Raw genomic sequence first — 17,521 nt, forward strand, 5'->3', positions numbered from 1 at the left:
TATATATATAATCCTGCAGGTGTCTTATTGCTCTAGCTAAGACTTAAAGTATTATATTGAATATATGTTGAATAAGTATAGAGAGACTGAGTAACCATGTTTCATTCCTGATTTTAGTGGAAATATTTTGAGTTTGTCTCCATTTAGGTTGATGTTGGCTAAGGCTTGCTATAAATAGCATTTATTATTTGAGGTATGTCTCTTGTATTCCTAGCATCTTCAGGATTTTTTCTTTCTTTTTTTTATGAAGAAAAATTTTCCATTCATTTTACACAGCAATCAAGGATCCCCCTCTTCCCTCCTCCTGTCCCCTAGCCTCCCCAGCCCAACCCACCCCCACTCCTCCCCACAAGAAGGCAAGGCCTCCCATGGGAGCCCAAGCCCCTATCTTTTCTTGTTTTTTTGGGGGGGATTGTTTGAGACAGGATTTTTCTGTGTAGCCTTGGCTGTCCTAGATCTCACTCTGTAGACTAGGCTGGCCTGGAACTTAGAGATCCACCTGCCTCTGCCTCCTGAGTGCTGGAATTAAAGTGTGTGCCACCACCACCACCCAGCTGTCTCTTCACGATTTTTTATCATGAAGCGGTGTTATATTTCATTGAAGGCCTTTTGTGCATCTAATGAAATGACCATGTGGCTTTGTCTGCTGTGGGATATCTTCCTGTATGCTTTGAATACGTGTTGCTCCTATTGACTAATAAATAAAGCTGCATTGACCTATGGCAGGGCAGGATGGAGCCAGGCAGGAAAATCCAAGAAAGATAGTGAGAGGAGAAAGGAGAGTTGGGGGGAGACGCCAAGCTGCCGTCCAAGGAGCAACATGTAATGGGACACAGGTAAAGCCATGGAACATGTGGCGATACATAGATTAATAGAAGTGGGTTGAGTTAAGTTATAAGAGTTAGCCAGCAAGAAGCATAGCCATATGCTGAAAATATAGGCCTCTGTGTGTTTACTTGGGACCAGTGGCTGCAAGATTCGGGTGGGAGAGATTCATCCAGACCAAGGGACAGGGCGGGACCTGAGAAACTTATGGCTACATTTGTCTTTCAGTCTGTTTATATGGTGGATTATATTAATTGATCTGAGTATATTGAGTCATCCCTACATCTCTGGGATGAAGCCTATTTGATCATGGTGGACAATCTTTTAGATGTGTTCTTTTATTTGGTTTGTAAGTATTTTATTGAGAAATTTTGCATCTGTTTTCAAAAAGGAAATTGTGATTTTCTTTCTTTGTTGGGTCTTTATGTGACTTAGGTATCAGGATAATTGTGGCATTGTAAAAAGAATTGGTCAAAGTTCCATCTGTTTCTATTTTGTGAAATAATTTGAGGAGCAGTGGTGTTAATTCTTTGACAGTCTGGGAGAATTCTGTGCTGACACCATCTGACCCTGGGCTTTTGCTCATGGTGGAAGACCTTTATTATTGTTTTTATTTTGCTAGGGGTTAGCTTACAGATGTGTTTAAACTGCTTATCTGATTTCAATTTAATTTGTTAGGTGGTATATATCAAGAAAACTTTCCATTTCTTTTACGTTTTCCAATTGGTGGAGTACAGATTTTTAAGTATGTACTTAGGATTCTCTGGATTCCCTCAGTTTCTGTTGTTATGTCTCCTTTTTCATTTCTAATTTTATTAATTTAGATATTCTTCATCTGTCAATTACCTAATTAATTAATTAAGTTAATTTGGTTAAGGGTTTATCAATCGTATTGATTTTCTCAAGAACAAATTGTTTGTTTCATTAATTCTTTGTATTGTTTATTTATGTTTACATTTTATTGATTTTAGCCCTGAGTTTATTTTTTTAACTATATATGTCATCTAGTTATTATTTTTTCTTTTTGTTCGAGAACTTTCAGGTATGATACTAAGTTACTAATGTGAGATATCTTCACTTTTTATAGGTATTTTATGCCATGAACTTACAATTATTAGAATTACCTTTATTGTATTCCATAGGTTTGACTATTTTGCTCTGATCTTCATTAAATTCAATTTTTTCCTTTCTTTCTTAATTTCTGTAATGACCCCTTTTTCATTCAGTAGTGAGTCGTTCAGTTTCCCTGAGTTGTAAACTTTTTGTTGTTTCTGTTGTTGTTGATATCCAGCTTTAATCCATGGTGGTCAGGTAGGATGAAGGGCATTATTTCAATTTTATGTATCTATATTGAGACTTGCTTTGTGTCTAAGTGTGTGGTCAACTTTGGAGAAAGTTCCGTGAGCTGCTGAGAAGATGGTGTGTGTGTGTGTGTGGGGGGTGTGAAATGCTCTAGATATATCTGCTAGGTTCATTTGATTTATGATGTCACTTAGCTCCAGCATTTCTCTGTTTAGTTTTTGTCTAGATGGTCTGTCTATTGGTTAAAGTAGAGTTCTGAAGTCACCTACTATCATGGTGTGAAGGGCAACATGCAATTTTAGCTGTAGTAGTTTCTTTTATGAAGTTGGGTGCCTTTGCATTTGGTGCATAGATGTTTAGAAATATTGAAATATCCTTAGTGGATTTTTTTTTCTTTGATGAGTATGCAGTGTCCTCTCTCTCCTGATTCTAGGTAGTGGTACCAGCTCCTGGGCTCAGTGCACGAGCTGGCTGTTTCAAACCTGGGACTTATGCAGGGATGCTTGGCTCAATCTGGGAGAAGGGGACTGGACCTACCTGGACTGAGTCTATCAGGTCGATCTCAGTCCTCAGGGGAGGCCTTGCTCTGGAGGAGGTGGGAATGGGGGTGGGCTGGGGAGAAGGGGAGGGGGCAGGAAGGGGGAGAACAAGGGAATCCATGGCTGTTATGTAGAACTGAATAGTATTGTAAAATTTAAAAAAAAGGAAAAAAATAGTTTGAATTTGAAGTCTATTTTATTAGATACTTAAATGGCCCCACCAGCTTGATTCTTGGATATAGTTGCATGGAATATCTTTTTTCATCTTTTTAGTCTGAGGTGATGTCTATCTATAATGGTAAGTTATGTTTCTTGGATTCAGCAGAAGGATAGATCCTGTTTTCAAATCTAATATGTTAGTCTTTTTCTCCTTACTGGGGAATTGAAACCAGTGATGCTGATAGAAATCAATGAATGATGATGGTTGACTCCTTTTATCTTGTTGTTATGATATGAGTTTGTTTGTCTCTGGATTTGCTGGCCTGGGATTATTTGTTCCTTGTGTTTCCTTGGGTGTGATTAACCTCTCTAGGTTGAAGTTTTCTTTTAGTACCTTCTGTAGAGCTGGATTTGTGGTTAGATACTGCTTAACATGGTTGCATCATGTTATGTTTTTCTTTCTCCACCTATTGTGGTTGAAAGTTTTTCTGGTTTAGTAGTCTGAGCTGGCAAATGTCTTCTCTTAGATTTGTAGAACATCCATTCAGACTCTTTTGGCTTTTAGACTCTCCATTGAGAATGCAGGTGTTGTTTTAATGGGTTTGTCTTTATATGTTACTTGGTCTTTTCCCTCACAGCTTTTAATATTATTTCATTTAGTGCTTTATTACATGTTGTGGGGAATTCTTTTCTATTATAGTCTATTTGGTGTTTTGTATGGTTCTCAAACCCTGGTAGGCACCTCCTTATTTAGGTTAGTAAAATTTTCTTCTATGGCTTTGTGGGAAATTATTTTTTTACCTTGGACCTGGGCTTCTTCTCCTTCCTCTATTACTATTATTTGTAGATTTTCATTTTTCATAGTGTCCCTATTTTCCTGGATCTTTTGTACCTGGATATTTTTTAAATTTGATATTTTTTTGAGTGAGATATCCATTTCTTCTATTGTGTCTTCAGTACTTGAGATTCTCTCTTCCTTCTCTTGTCCTCTGTTGGTAAAGCATAGAGCTAAGGTTTTTGTTTGACTTCCTAAATCTACATTTCCAGTTTTACCTTAGTTTGGGTTTCTTTCAGTGATTCTGTTTCTACCTTCATGTCTTGAACTGTTTGCATCAATTAATTCCACTGCTTGTGTTTTCACAGACATCATTGATGGATTTATTCACGTCGTCTCTGAGGTCCTTCAACATGCTCATACCTATTGTGAAGTCCTTGTCTTGTACTCCAGTTCCTTTTCATTTCTCAGGGCCTACTGTGGTCAGGTTGCTGGGTTCTGTTGCAGACATATTGTTATGGGTGTTAATGATGATGTTTTTGTGCTTGTCCCTAGGCATCCAGCATTGGGATGATTGTGATTGCAGGTATTGATATCTGGGTGTGTTTTTGTTGGGTGGGTATTGCATTCTTTGGTTTCTGTTGTCCTTTCTTGATCTTCAGAATATGTGGTGGCTGTGGGTTGCCCGTTAAGGAGTGTTTCTGAACCCCTGCTAGGTGTGGCCATGGGGTGTTCCATGTAGAGTGTATTTCTTAGGTATTAGCAGCCTACATGAAAGAATAGTGAATGGCTCAAAGTGGGGTGGGGGGCTGAAAGGGTCTGCAGGCTTGGGGAAAGCTGATGCTCTGGGGTCCCCTAGGTAGTGGAGTCAGTGAGAAGAGACAGCCCCCTGCAAGTGGTCTGCTACAGGGCTGGGGATGAGAATGGGGAATCTGCAGTGCAAGGAGTGTGAAGATTACCCTCCTTACTCCCAGGCCAGAGTAACACAGTGTTTCCAGGTGGAAAGTGCCTCTGGGTATTAACAGTTGACACACAGCTTTGGGGTGAGAGAGGAAGGCTGGGTCCACCACAGCTTCTCTCTGTTCCATTTTTTTTATCTTTAGAGGAGCCACACTATTTCTTTTTGGGCAAATATTTTGTTATACATTTTACCTAATTTTAAATATTACCATAATTTATGGTGTTCATATTATGTTCATAGATAAAATGTCTTCTGGTATGTGCTATAAATTTTTATTCTGCTAGTTTTCAGTCAGATAGAGCATGCTAATTTCCATACAAACACATTTAAATGTATAGCTTTTAATTTTTGTGTCATAATCATAAAATAGATCCCTATTTTAAAACTAGAAAATTATTCTAAGAATTTCTTAAGGAATAATATTTTTAATATTTTAACCTTGTACAAACTTACCTTAGTTCAGGAGGGTTCTCTGTGTCTCTTTTTAGCAGTATGGTTCTAAACTCATTATTGTTACCTACTGTGACAACATTACTGATGGAATAACAGCTTTTCTTCACAGATTTGATGGTGTGTGTACATGCATGCCTGTGTGTGAGTGTGTGTGTGTGTGTGTGTGTGTGTGTGTGTGTGTTGTGTAGGGCTAGGGCTAGGTCCTAAAATTCCTAATGTTTTGTACTGACCTGTCTGTTATGTTCATGCCACAGTATCCCATTATTTAACTATAATAACTTTATAATATATTGACATGTCTGATAGCGCTAACTCCTACCCCATGGTTTTTATATTTAAGAATTTTCCTCAACATTTTAAAAGTTCAGTTATGTGTTTATTGTGGTTTTATTGAACACTAATAACTGAACATTGAGAATACAGCTCAGTGAACTAAACATATCTGCGTGGCTGCCATCCCAGCTGAGATAGAATATTATGTCTGATGGCTTCTGAGGAACCAAGGATAAATCTGCAAGGGTGGACTGTCTCCAGTGGCTGAAAGTGCAAGGCCTTCTTAGGGAATGTCTGTGAAGAGGGAATCTGACTCCTTGTCAGACCCAGAGGCTCTTTCCAATAATTCAATCTGGCTTTCCTTGTCCACAGAGATAATTTTATCCATCTGGGAAGTCCAGAAGCATTGTTGGCCTTATGTCTGTCGTGGACCCTTCCCATAGGCCTTTAATTTGGGGGATGTGTGGTTTCCTGGGGAAGACACTTCAGGTGAGGATTTAAACTCAGAGATTGTATCTCTTCCAAGGTACCTGGGTATTCTACATGTTGCTAGTTATAAATATTATAGAAAGATTGGCTTGGGTAGGCAACTGTGCTTTTATATAGCTTTCGTTTAACAATCAAAGGAAAGACAAATGCACTTACGATGCAGAATACCTTTTTAGCAAGTGTCCTGGTCATTCTTCCTTTCTTCCTGGGTACAGATATGAGTTTATTCTGGACCAGTCAAGTTCTTACTTCTTGGTTAAGTTATCAAAAGCATCAGAACAAGTTTAAGGCTGTGTCTAGTTCTCCATGCTGTGCACAGTCTGTGTACACTGTGTGAATTTGCATCAGCCCGTGCTCTGTGAGAGGCCTGGTACAGCGTGGCAGATTTCCTGCATCTATCCAGGGGAACTAGAACCAAAGCCAGAGTTTCAGGCCTTGACTCAAATCCTCCATGCCCTCTGCTGGTGTTAGGATGTATCCTCTCCATCCTAATGTCATCCCTCATAGACTTTTCCCAATTCAACACTGACTAACACTCTGAAGAGTCTAAGCTATGGAAACATTGATTCTCGAGGGTAACCATAGCTGTTCTGTTTTTCCCTGGGTCCAGTGAACCTCTTCCATTTCAGGAAGTCAGGAACCCCTTCAGGGTAATGATACCAAGAAAGAATTTTCGAGTGACTATTGACTAGTCACTGATGTTGCAGTTTAATGCTTAGCTGTGCTGCCTCCTGGTGGAAAATGTGATTCTTGTGAGTCCTGAAGGGTAAACAACAGTCCACCTTTAATAGATGTATCTGACAAATAGATTTCAAAAAGTCTCTGTGGCATTGTATGCATGAGTATATATAGTGTGTTGTGGATGAATGTTATCTCAGTGTCAATAGTGTGTTGTGAATGAATGTTGTCTCAGTGTTGAATGCATTTGTACATATATACTCTATGATAAATAGCAGAATTCTGATAAACATTTCTTCCTTAAATAAGAGTGATGTTAAGCATTCTGGATAGAGGGTTCTGGAAGAACATTGTACAAAAAAGAGATTGGAAGCAGGCAGCATCTGATGGCCAGTCTCCAAGACACAGAGTCAATATGAGATTGGTCTGTTTCCTTTCATCCCCCAAGCGGGGATGGCCTTTTCACAGTCCTACTACCTGCACTGGTCCTGAACGTAGCCTGCTGGCCACTTCTATGGAAGAAGTATCTATCTGACCATGGGAGCTCTCTGAGCCTCCTTGCTCTTCTTGTGTTTCCACTGTTACCTGGAATTTACACCCAAATATTACTGATGCAGTGTCTTCTCCCTGCCCTGATCTTGGGAAGCTTACTTACTATTTGCCTAGAACTCTAGACCTGCCTGAGACCTTGCTGAACCAGAGAGTATTTCTGCTTGGTGCTGGCTGAGACACATCTTCCAATAGTGTATGAGTCTTCCCATGTCTGTCTTCTGGCTATTCTCTCTTAGCCCTTTTCTCGTGTCTTACAGTTATTCTTGTTTTCTCTATTGTTAGGATTTATACATTAAAATTCCTGTTTAACTGCATCTATGAATCTATATTTCAGTTGAACCCACTACACAGACAGCTTAGACCCATACCTCTGAAGATTCCATTGGGTCCTCTATGTAAATTTAAATTATCTCATTAGCTTACAACATTTAGTAAAAATTAAATTTACTTAAAATATTTTATATCATGCAACATTTTACAATTTAGAAACATTTTTCGGTTGCATTATCTCATTTAATCTTGAAGTGAAACCAATTTAGTTTGCATATTCATTGTGGGTGTTGTTTTTAGTCTCAAAAATCAAAGTGAGATGCAGGATGCCACCCTGCTTTCCTTGGAAGTGGGCGAGCTTCATCCACCTGTTGATCACGTAATCTCACTACTGCCCTCTTGTGGTCTGGTGCCTATCAGAGCTCTGCTTCATATTTTCTAAATAACATTGTTGGTCCCTAGGGCCTGTTGAAGGTTTAGCTCATTACAGCAACTTTCATCCTCAGACATTTATTTAACACTGAAAGTTGACAAAAATGACCCAGAAAAAATATTTTTAGTTTTCCCATCTTTCAATTTTTTTTGTTTTCTATTATACTGTACTTAAAATTATTAGAATAAAACCTGGGTAAAATTAATTAAGAACTAAAAGTGCATGTCCTTTCTTGCTGAGAGAAGTTTGATTTTATTTTTCTGGAAAAAAATGGTTTCTAAAGTCATTTACAATTATATTTTAAGTTTTTATTTTTAATAGAATACTTTTGTTTTTAAAAGAAATACAAACAACATATTTTAACGTTAAAGTTGATAAAGAAGAATTTTTCTCTGACACACCAGAGGTGAATAAATTTGTTTAGGAACAATTGAATATTTAAAAATATTGAGTATCTCAAGCTTATGGTAATATTAAAAATAAGAGAAATAACATTAATGAAGTTTCCCTATCCATTAGATAATATACATCAAACTGACTATTATCCAGAAAATTTGCTTGTAAATTAGTGCCCAAGTTAAAGGTCATGTGCTCTAGGCTCAGACAATGTTAGTGACTTTCTAGGTTCCTCATATTAGTTATATCTTCTCAATTGTGTATTATATGTTAATGAAAAATTGACATGTATAATTTACTGGTCACAATGACACTTATATTCTCTACATTTGTGCATTTATGATTAAAATTATCACTTAAATTTATATGGATAATGGTTGATATGTATAGGATCTCTCATATACACATATATCCCTCTCACCAACCTTATGAACACCAGCTTGTCTCAATGTTAAGGCTCAGAAACAGTCCCAGAGAATGGGTGGAGCACCGCTGTTGCCTGTGAACCACTGTTGGGTTGGAAAGGACAGTGCTTTGAGAACATTTTCCTAACCCCACAACATCTATCTCCTCGAATAGAAAAGGAAAAGAGATTACAATGTGTGGGCAGCCACGTGAAAGACACTCACAGGTGTCTTTCTAACTGGGCTCTGTACAGATCCTCACTGATCCTGGTTCCTGTGTGGAGGATCTTGCAATGGGACTCAGTTACATGGTTACACTCAGAATTTTTATTTTTAATTTTTAACTGTGCCACCTCCTTCTTGGGCACCACACTCCCCCACTGAGAGTCTGAGCAGCATGTGCAGGAGGACTGCTCAGTGATGCGGTGAACTGCAGCTGCAGTGTCATGCGCATTAGGAATATTGGGCCGTTTGTGCTCTGGAAACCCCCCCCCCCCATCTTCTCTCAAGATCTTTCCTGCGCACAGCCCTCCCAACAGCTCAGACTCTGGGTCTATCTGGAAGGAATTTTCCTGCTTGGCTAGTTCATTGTGGAGTCTGGTTAAGGAATTAATGCAGACTAATGCAGGCTCCACTAGGAAAATCAATAAACACCAAGAAGCTAAAGGTACCATAAGAGACAAGCTTTATTTCTGCACACTGACAAAGCGTTGGAAAACAGTTTTCTTTCATCTTCAGTTCTTCTTGGCCTAGTACCCAGAGCCAACGCTGGGAGGCCTAAAGGATCCCATTACCCATGCATCTTGCTCAGGAGGAGAGGGAGGAAGGCTGAGTGAGGAAGAGCATCAGTTCAGCTGCAGTTTCCAGAGCTATGACCACAGCTGGAACATCCCGAGGACTCAGTCTCAGGGCAGTCAGGACGCTGAGGCTGGCGAAGGTAGAATCGAGGAAACCGGTGAGACACCAAGGAGCACCTGCCTCCAAAGCCGGAAATACAGCAGGTGGAAACACAGCAGGCGGGGGCTGGAGGGGCACTGGGAGGGAGGCATGAGGCAGGAGCCTGGGGACCTTGAAGGGGACACTTGGGTGGACACTTAGCAGAGAACTGGCACTTCTGCTTTTTTTGCTGGGAGGACATCTTGGACAAACTTCAGTTATCCTGAAGAGAAAAAAACAATGCAGACATTTTGATAAACTAATGAATGCAAACTGTTTTGCATTCACATTTCTGCACAGCTTGAAACTCTGCAACTAAACCTGTGAGTCCATAGGCTACGGCGTCATGACAGTAGAGAAGCCCTGGTTTCCCAGCATGGAAGAAGCCCAGCAGTGGGTAAACCAGAGTTAGGTAAGCCTTCTCATTGCTCTGCTTCTCCTAAGACTCTCACTTCAAATGCTTGAAGCACCTGCTGGTCTTCCAAATCTTAAGTTAGTTTTTCTCATATGATCTACGTTATGCATTTACCATACTTTCTACCCAAGTGCATTGTTACATCACCTTGCTCTACAATCTCCCTTTGCTTTGCTTTCCTGGGTCATGGGTTCTGGCTAAGTTCTATTCTGTCCTGTGTGGCTCTCTGGTACTACAAATAGCCTCCTCTCCTCCATGACTTCCCATCACTCCCATCTCTAGTTAACATTTGACCTTCCTGGAAGGGCAGTTTTCAATCGTCTCCATGATTTCATGTCCCTGAAATTACCCATTAGCTCTCGCTCATTCTCCACCCTGGACCGGATTGTCCCATTCAGCTTGGCCATAGCCAAGCCAGCCATCCCTCTAACAGCCATTAGATCAGTAAGAGGACTCACCTTGTTCTCTTAATGTCAGGCAGGCAATGAAACTGAGGAGACCCTGTGAGTAGAAGTCTTTTATACATCTACTGCTCCAAAGTCAGAATGAGCCATGGATGATGTGAAAGCCGTTTCCTGCTCAGGTGGCTGTGATGACAACAATGCACATGCTAGTGGCTGTCATTTTGTCCTGTGTCACTCTGGGTCACCATCAGTTCCTCATGAGTATCTTCCCAGGGCATCTCTTCTCTCCACGCGCCTTGGTAATATTTCCATAAAAGCAAGATCACCGTTTACAAGGTTGTGTACAAGAATGAAGTGTGGGGACTAGGCTGAAGTTGTACTTTCTGGAAGAATGCAGAGCCAATGGGGCAGCACATCCAAAGCCACAGAGGCCCGGCCAGCTCAGGGAGCTAAGAGAGAACTTGGAAGGTTTCACCAAGTTTGGAAGCCATCACAAAAGCGCTGCTGACCACTAGTGAGGAGGACTCAGTGGATTTGATTCGGATAGCAAAAGCACCTGGAACACTGAGCAAGAGTGTCAGACCCTCCCGGAAAGGGCGTGAGTTACTGCTTCCCCTTCGCGCAGGCCACCACACCGACAGCCAGACTGAATGAAGGAGAAGCTCAAAGTTTGTGCCTCCCAAATCCCGACCGCAGACTGGGGCATCTTTTCCGTATTCATAGCCCTTCTTTCCATTTGCGTGTCTGTATCCACTGTGCTTGACTTCCTCCCTGCCCAGGAGACTCCTTCTCTCCATATGCCATCCCCAGCCCTGGTTGCTTCTCTTAGCCCACTCTTTCAAAACTCCCCTTATCTTTGTTACTTCTCTAGCTTGTCAGTCAGTACCCAGCTGACAGCCCCGCAACCTTCAGTGAATTCACCCTACTAGGCTTAATCGCTGTCAAAGTAAAAACAAAAATTTAAGAAGCATTTTGTCAGGTCGACATGATCATGAAATTGGCTGATCTAAAATACTATGCCCCTTTCTCCCCCGAGATGGACAAGGCTGCCTCTTCTGTGTAGTGTTGCTATGAGATGTAAAGGACTGCAGCCTCCAGCTCTGTCTCCAAGCTCACTTAAACCTGTCTATCACCTTCCTCGATAACTTCCTGTGCCACACAGGAGAAACAGCCACTTGTCTTTTGTGACGCCTGTCCCTAGTCTTGTCTTTGTATCTTGAACTTGCGTTGTCTGTTTCTCTGGTATGACGCCCCTATAGCATATTCAGAGTTCTGTATCCCCATGCTTATGTTTATTTTTCATCATTTGTCATGCTGACTAGAATGAAATCTCAGTGTTGATGACTTTATCCCCAGTGCTCAGACAATGCCTGATGTTCAAGGAACTGAGGAGTTAGTTGTGGCTCAGGCCAAGGATTTCCCTTTTTTCACTCTTTCTTTCTTTTCTTTTTTTTTTTTTTTTTTTTTTTTTTTTTTTTTTTTTTTTTTTTTTTTTTGGTTTTTCGAGACAGGGTTTCTTTGTGTAGCTTTGCGCCTTTCCTGGAACTCACTTGGTAGACCAGGCTGGCCTCGAACTCACAGAGATCCGCCTGCCTCTGCCTCCCGAGTGCTGGGATTAAAGGCACGCGCCACCACTGCCCAGCTTCTCTCACTCTTTCTAAGAGAGAGTGTCTTGGAGGCCAGATCAGAAGCAAGCATTTGGGGCACGTGTGGGAAGCTGCTCTCAGGGTGAAGTCACTGACATTGGTCAGTAGCAAAAGCACTAAAGGAGTTTGGTTCCTCTTGTGTTGCTTCCCCTGGGATTCAGAGATGACTGGACCAATCTTCTTGTCTGTGTTTTCATTTATGAGTATCAGAATTTCCAGAGAACTAACACTGTGGCCTCATATAATTACTTTTTTTCTGATTTGATTTTCTTTCTGAACATTTATCTGAAAGATGAATGGTTATGCATTTGTTGTTAGGGGAGAGATAATGGCTGGTGTGTAAGCATGTTTGGGTATAGAATATCTGAAGGGCAGTCACCATGTGAGGGAGGAACTTCATATTCAGTTCCTCTCATTTATTAGAGAAGATTATTAGCACCTTGCCTTGTGGTATTGAAGAACAGTATTGTGTATCTATATGATTCCTGATGGGATGTAAGCCTCCCAGTTAGGAGAGTAGTGAGTTACTATAACCCATATTTATAGATATAGACAAATAAATTATTCTCCTTCTCTACCCTGCTAAAATATTGCAAGTTATTTTAAACAATTGGAAAACAATATTCTAATACATTGATCTAAGCTATCATTGAATTTACTGATTCAACAATAAAAAAGGCAACAGAATTTTTTCCTTTATGTTTATTTATTTAGTGTGTGTGCCCAGCAAAAAATGTCTTATAACAGCTTTTCAAGTATCACTTTGAGCATAGTGATTCGTTTATCAAGGCCCGATATGGCCAGTGTATTGTAAACACAAAGATTAAGATTTTCTTCAACAGAGGTACAAATGAGATGATGTGAGGGAAATATAGAAAAATGAAGCTTATTCTCAATCTCCTATCCATCCTGCATCCTCACTCAGTAATTCATAATTACTATGAGTTTCTTATTGTCAATCACTTTATATAGATGAAACATATCTGAATTTTAAAAGTATGATCTAACACACTTATGATTCAAATCCTGGTGCTCTGATTCCAAGAGTGGTGTTCCCCTAGCTTCTATGCTGTGTGAAGTCTTGCAGCTGATGCAGTACATAGACTTGCAGCATTGGGAGGGCTGGGTGTGTTCAAAGACAGAAACTCCTACCCGTGGTACCTCCACAAGAAATGATCTCTAAAAAAATGGCTTGGGATTCATCATGGGGTGACTGAGAACTTGCTATTATGGATTGAGATGAGAAGAACCGGGCATAGCACAGAGATGGGAATGAGCTTGATCTGTTCTGGAAACAGAGTGATCCTAATAATACTAGGAGCAAAAGGAGAAGACACGAGACCGTGGCTGTGCAGACAGGAGGAAACGCCTCATGTGCTGTGCTTTGTGATTTTACCCTGTAGATTCCTGGCTTCCACTTTGTATTCTTTGGAAGTCTGTTCTCAAAGTTGTCTCACCACTGTCTCCTCTGGCAGCCCGTCCTTTCGACTCTCGCCACACCCCTGCACTGCCTGTTTTGTTAGCTTCAGTTTTATATGTGGAGAGAAGCTGGAAAAACACGCACCTTGGAATCAGAACACTGGTATCCAAGTCCTTGATATGTCATTCACATGCTTTGAATCTTTTTACAAAAGCCAATCTGTAAAATGAGCTTAGAAATAGAAAATGTAAAAGCTACTGTACTGTGGCAATATGAATACATTTGCTGAGGGAAGGTCTCAGAAATATGAGTTCTATTCTAACATGTCATTAATTCTTAACCCATAACTATTTGGGTTGTCTGGAAGGAAGAGTCATAGAAGGTAACAATCTGGGCCTTGTACCCACCCTCTGCTCTATTCAGAGCAATTGTTATACCTTTATCTGATTTACACATGTGATTTAATAGGATCATGATGCTTAGAAATGAGACCAGAGATAACTGGCCATCTCTCACTATCCAAGCAAGAGGGTGGGGGGAGGGGTATTACCAGATTTACATTTTAGAATGATTACCAGGGTCTCCATTTGGATGCTTAAAGCTGGGGTATATAGTAAACAGGCAGTCTGCAGGTTTGATGTGAGACAGAGCTAGGCTTGAGAAGAACTCTTTACTAATGAGCTTGTGGGAGAAAGGGATTAGTTGTAGGATGAATGGAGAGTCTCTGCTTGGTCAAGGCCTGCCTGGCCACAGCTGGTCTATCCCCAGCTCTACTCTTATCTGCCTATGTACTTCCTCACCACCTTGCCTGCCTAAGGATTCAGGAATGTTATGGATTCCTATCTGGCTTGGGTGTTCACTCTAATGGATGGGTGGGGTACCAGCCTGGCCAGCATCTGCGTGCATGAGATTCTTATCAACCTAATCCCTAAGTGATGAAAGAGCAGAAACCAAGGATCATCCTTTAGCCTGAGTGGTCGGGTCAGCCTTTGAAATTTCTAGCCTCCTACAGGCTAGAAGAACAGGAACCACATGTGGGGGGTTCACTGTGCTTCCCTTTGGCACAATAGTAATAAACTGTATTCAAAGCCCAGGGCCCATGGGTCTCATCGTAAGTAGAAGAAGGGACAACATTTATTCAGCATAATTAATGATCATTGCTTTTATGAAGTGGCCTTAAAATCCAGTCACATTACTCTACTCTTATTACTTGGGTTAAAGACATAGGTCCATATATTTATAATGTGTGTGTATATAATGGTAGCTATGTATAATTATATATAATGGTAGTTAAAAAATTACTGTGAGACAGCCAAACACTAGGTGGAGCCAGGGAAAACCCACAGAAGAGAAGGAGGAGAGATTATAGGAGTCAGAGGGGTCAAGGACACCATGAGAGCAATCTGGGCCTTGTACCCACCCTCTGCTCTATTCATAGCAATTAATTATACTATTTGAATCAATTATAATTATAATTAATCAATTAATTATACTATTGAATCAACTTAACAGGGCTCATAGGGGCTGACAGAGACTGAAGTGACAATCATGGGCCCTGTATGGGTCTGAGCTAGGCCCTCTGAATATACATTATAGTTGTGTATTTTGTTGATCTTGTGGGACTCCTAACAGTGGAAGTGGGGTCTGTGTCTCTGACTCTTTTGCCTATTCTTGGGACCCTTTTCTTCCTAGTGGGCAGCCTCATTTGACCTTGATAAGAGGGTATGTGCCTAGTCTTATTGTCACTTGTTAAGCCATATTCCATTGATATCCCTGGGAGGCCTGATTTGTTTTTAAGGGAAACGGAGGAAGAGTGAATTTTGGGGAGAAGGGAGGTGGGGAGGTGACAGAAGTGGAGGGAGGGGGGAAAGTGCAGTTGGGATATTATTTATGAGAGAAGAATTTTAAAAAGTGTGAGAAAAACACAACACAATACAATGAAACAAAACACCCACAACTATACAGTGTACAACATTCTGTGGGTGATCTGTAAGGCATAGTTACAGTTATAGAATTTGTGTTTAATATAGGCTTAAATCATCTCTAGCTGCTGAGTTCCACAGGATTTGGGCTTCCACACCGGTGTCACATCCCCCTGCCATTCCCACTAGGAATAGTAGGTTGTCTCTGGAACTCAAGCCTAGTCCAGACACTGACCATCTAAATGCAAACATGAGCCTAGACTAGAGACTAGATGCCACTTGCCTCCTTGGGTCCTTAGTGCCAAATGAGTGTTGCTGTTTGTCTCTTGATCACTGAGATAATTATGAGAGTTCTGTGCTTGGAGCTGCCCTAGGTCAAAAAGGATCTATGTGGCTTCTGGTCTGTCATCTCCGTAGGAACAGCTGTGCTGTCCCTTCTTTGTGACAAATGTGATGATCCACTCTCTAGACCCTGACTTCTACACTGACCTAGAGTCGACCTTAGTGAGGAAGCAATAGCTGAAATGTACTATTAGAAAATAGATGTCACTACCAAATGGTGCTTGTTAGTCCTAAGACAGGAAGGGATGAGGAGACTTCATTCTGCTTATGTTTTTCTTCCAGGCACAGATCCCAAGAAACATTTCTACATTCTTATTCCCATGCAACCTCATCCTTCTGCTGGAATAAAAAGGTGAGTCTCTCCCACTTGGGTGAGCAGATCACTGCCTCCATCCCTCTCTTTTTTGAAGATTGCCATTCTGATAAAGTCCCTGGCTCATTATAACCCTTCAGTCATGAGCTCACCATTGTTATCTTATATACTGGACCAAAAGACCCAGTCTCACAAAAGATATCCTACAGTGAGCAGGTCTTAAGAGGAAGATAAGGGAGACAATTCATTTGCCCATTTCCCCCTCCTCAAAATTTATTTCCAGTTAGAAAAGCAATGTTACCTTGAACTAGCAGAGCCAGACTCTATACTCTGAAGAGAGCAAGGAAAAATAAAAAAAAACCAAAACAACCAACCAACAAACAAACACAAACAAACAAACAAAAACAAAGAGAGCAAGGAAGGTATTACAAAGCCACAGGCATGTTGCTTGGGTCTTGAGAGGACCATTTCCTTCCCTGTGGCATTAGTAGTCTCTGTCCTGTCATTCCAAGCTTGTATTTATATTCTAGGACATGGTGGTTCAAGCAAGGAGAGCCTCCCACATCCTCACCTATTTATATATGTACCTGTATTCAACATATTTATTTTCCTCTCCTAACACTGCTGAGTTGGGTTTGTTGCTTGTGGAAAAACAGAATATTGCAAAGTTTAAAACTGAATATGTATCAGCTTCTAGGATCCAGGGCAGTATGGCCAATCCAGCAAGGAACAGCACAGAGTAGGGAAGCTGTGCTTTCAGAATCCATTCTGATTCAGGAACAGATCAGGAATTCCACATCTGATTGCTCATGAGCCACAGGAGGAAGTCATTTCAAAATGGAGATCTCTCATCCCCAACTAAGACCTACTAGATTATAACCTCCAAGGAGTCATACTTAAGTATATGAATTCTTAAAATACTTTCTGGGTAATTCTGCCATATTTGAAAAGTCTCAGAGTGTTCCCTTGAACAGAGATGTAGCCAGCCAGCCCTTAGAACATTCTGATGACATTTCTGCTGCCACCTATTACCTTCCTCTGAACTCCTTCAGAAAATTTCATAGGTAGCTGAACTATGTACAAAGTTCAGGCCTCTTCCAAAAACCACTCACCCCTGGAGAGGCTTTAGCCAACGTTAAGTGTCATTGTCTTATTAAGTTCTTATGCCTAGCAATGAGCTTTGCTACCTTGGTGGAAATGTTCTCACTTAGAGAACTCATTATGCCATTAAGGAAGCCCATTTCTTTTAAGGTTTTCTTCATTTGGGATTTTTTCCCCTAGTAAATGTCTAAGATTAGATACTAAAGAATTCTAACAATGTCTTTAAAATGCAGTTTTTAAATGTAGTTCATTCTTACCAAGATTTATGAACTGAGCTAGTCATAAATAAAGTATCTTACTTGGTTTGGTTATGTGTTTCTATGTTTACAAATGAGAGCTGAAGTCATCCACCCAAAGAGGTAATATTAATGCAAAGAGTTCAAATATAAGCAGGATCAATACTAAACTCAAGATCAACTGATTATCAACCCAGCATTCACGCTTGAGACTGGATAAAGAGGCAGAGTGAGCACAGAGTTGAGTTCCTGCTCACAACACACCAGCTGTCTAATG

General features: G+C 40.7%; 1 long non-coding RNA gene across 2 annotated transcripts in view; it reads left to right on the forward strand.

The window, feature by feature from the left end:
* Positions 1–17,521, forward strand: part of LOC119088177 — a 57,222-nt gene that overhangs the window by 8,732 nt on the left and 30,969 nt on the right. The window contains exons 1-2 of one of the 2 annotated variants that reach the window (XR_005091773.1): positions 9,396–9,857; positions 15,877–15,946. This is a non-coding gene — a long non-coding RNA (uncharacterized LOC119088177). Of the gene's footprint in view, positions 1–9,395; positions 9,858–15,876; positions 15,947–17,521 lie in introns of those variants that run through there. The other variant, XR_005091774.1, reaches the window with a different exon arrangement.

The sequence above is a fragment of the Peromyscus leucopus genome, chromosome 6 (genome assembly GCF_004664715.2).
Source record: "Peromyscus leucopus breed LL Stock chromosome 6, UCI_PerLeu_2.1, whole genome shotgun sequence".
NCBI lineage: Eukaryota > Metazoa > Chordata > Mammalia > Rodentia > Cricetidae > Peromyscus > Peromyscus leucopus.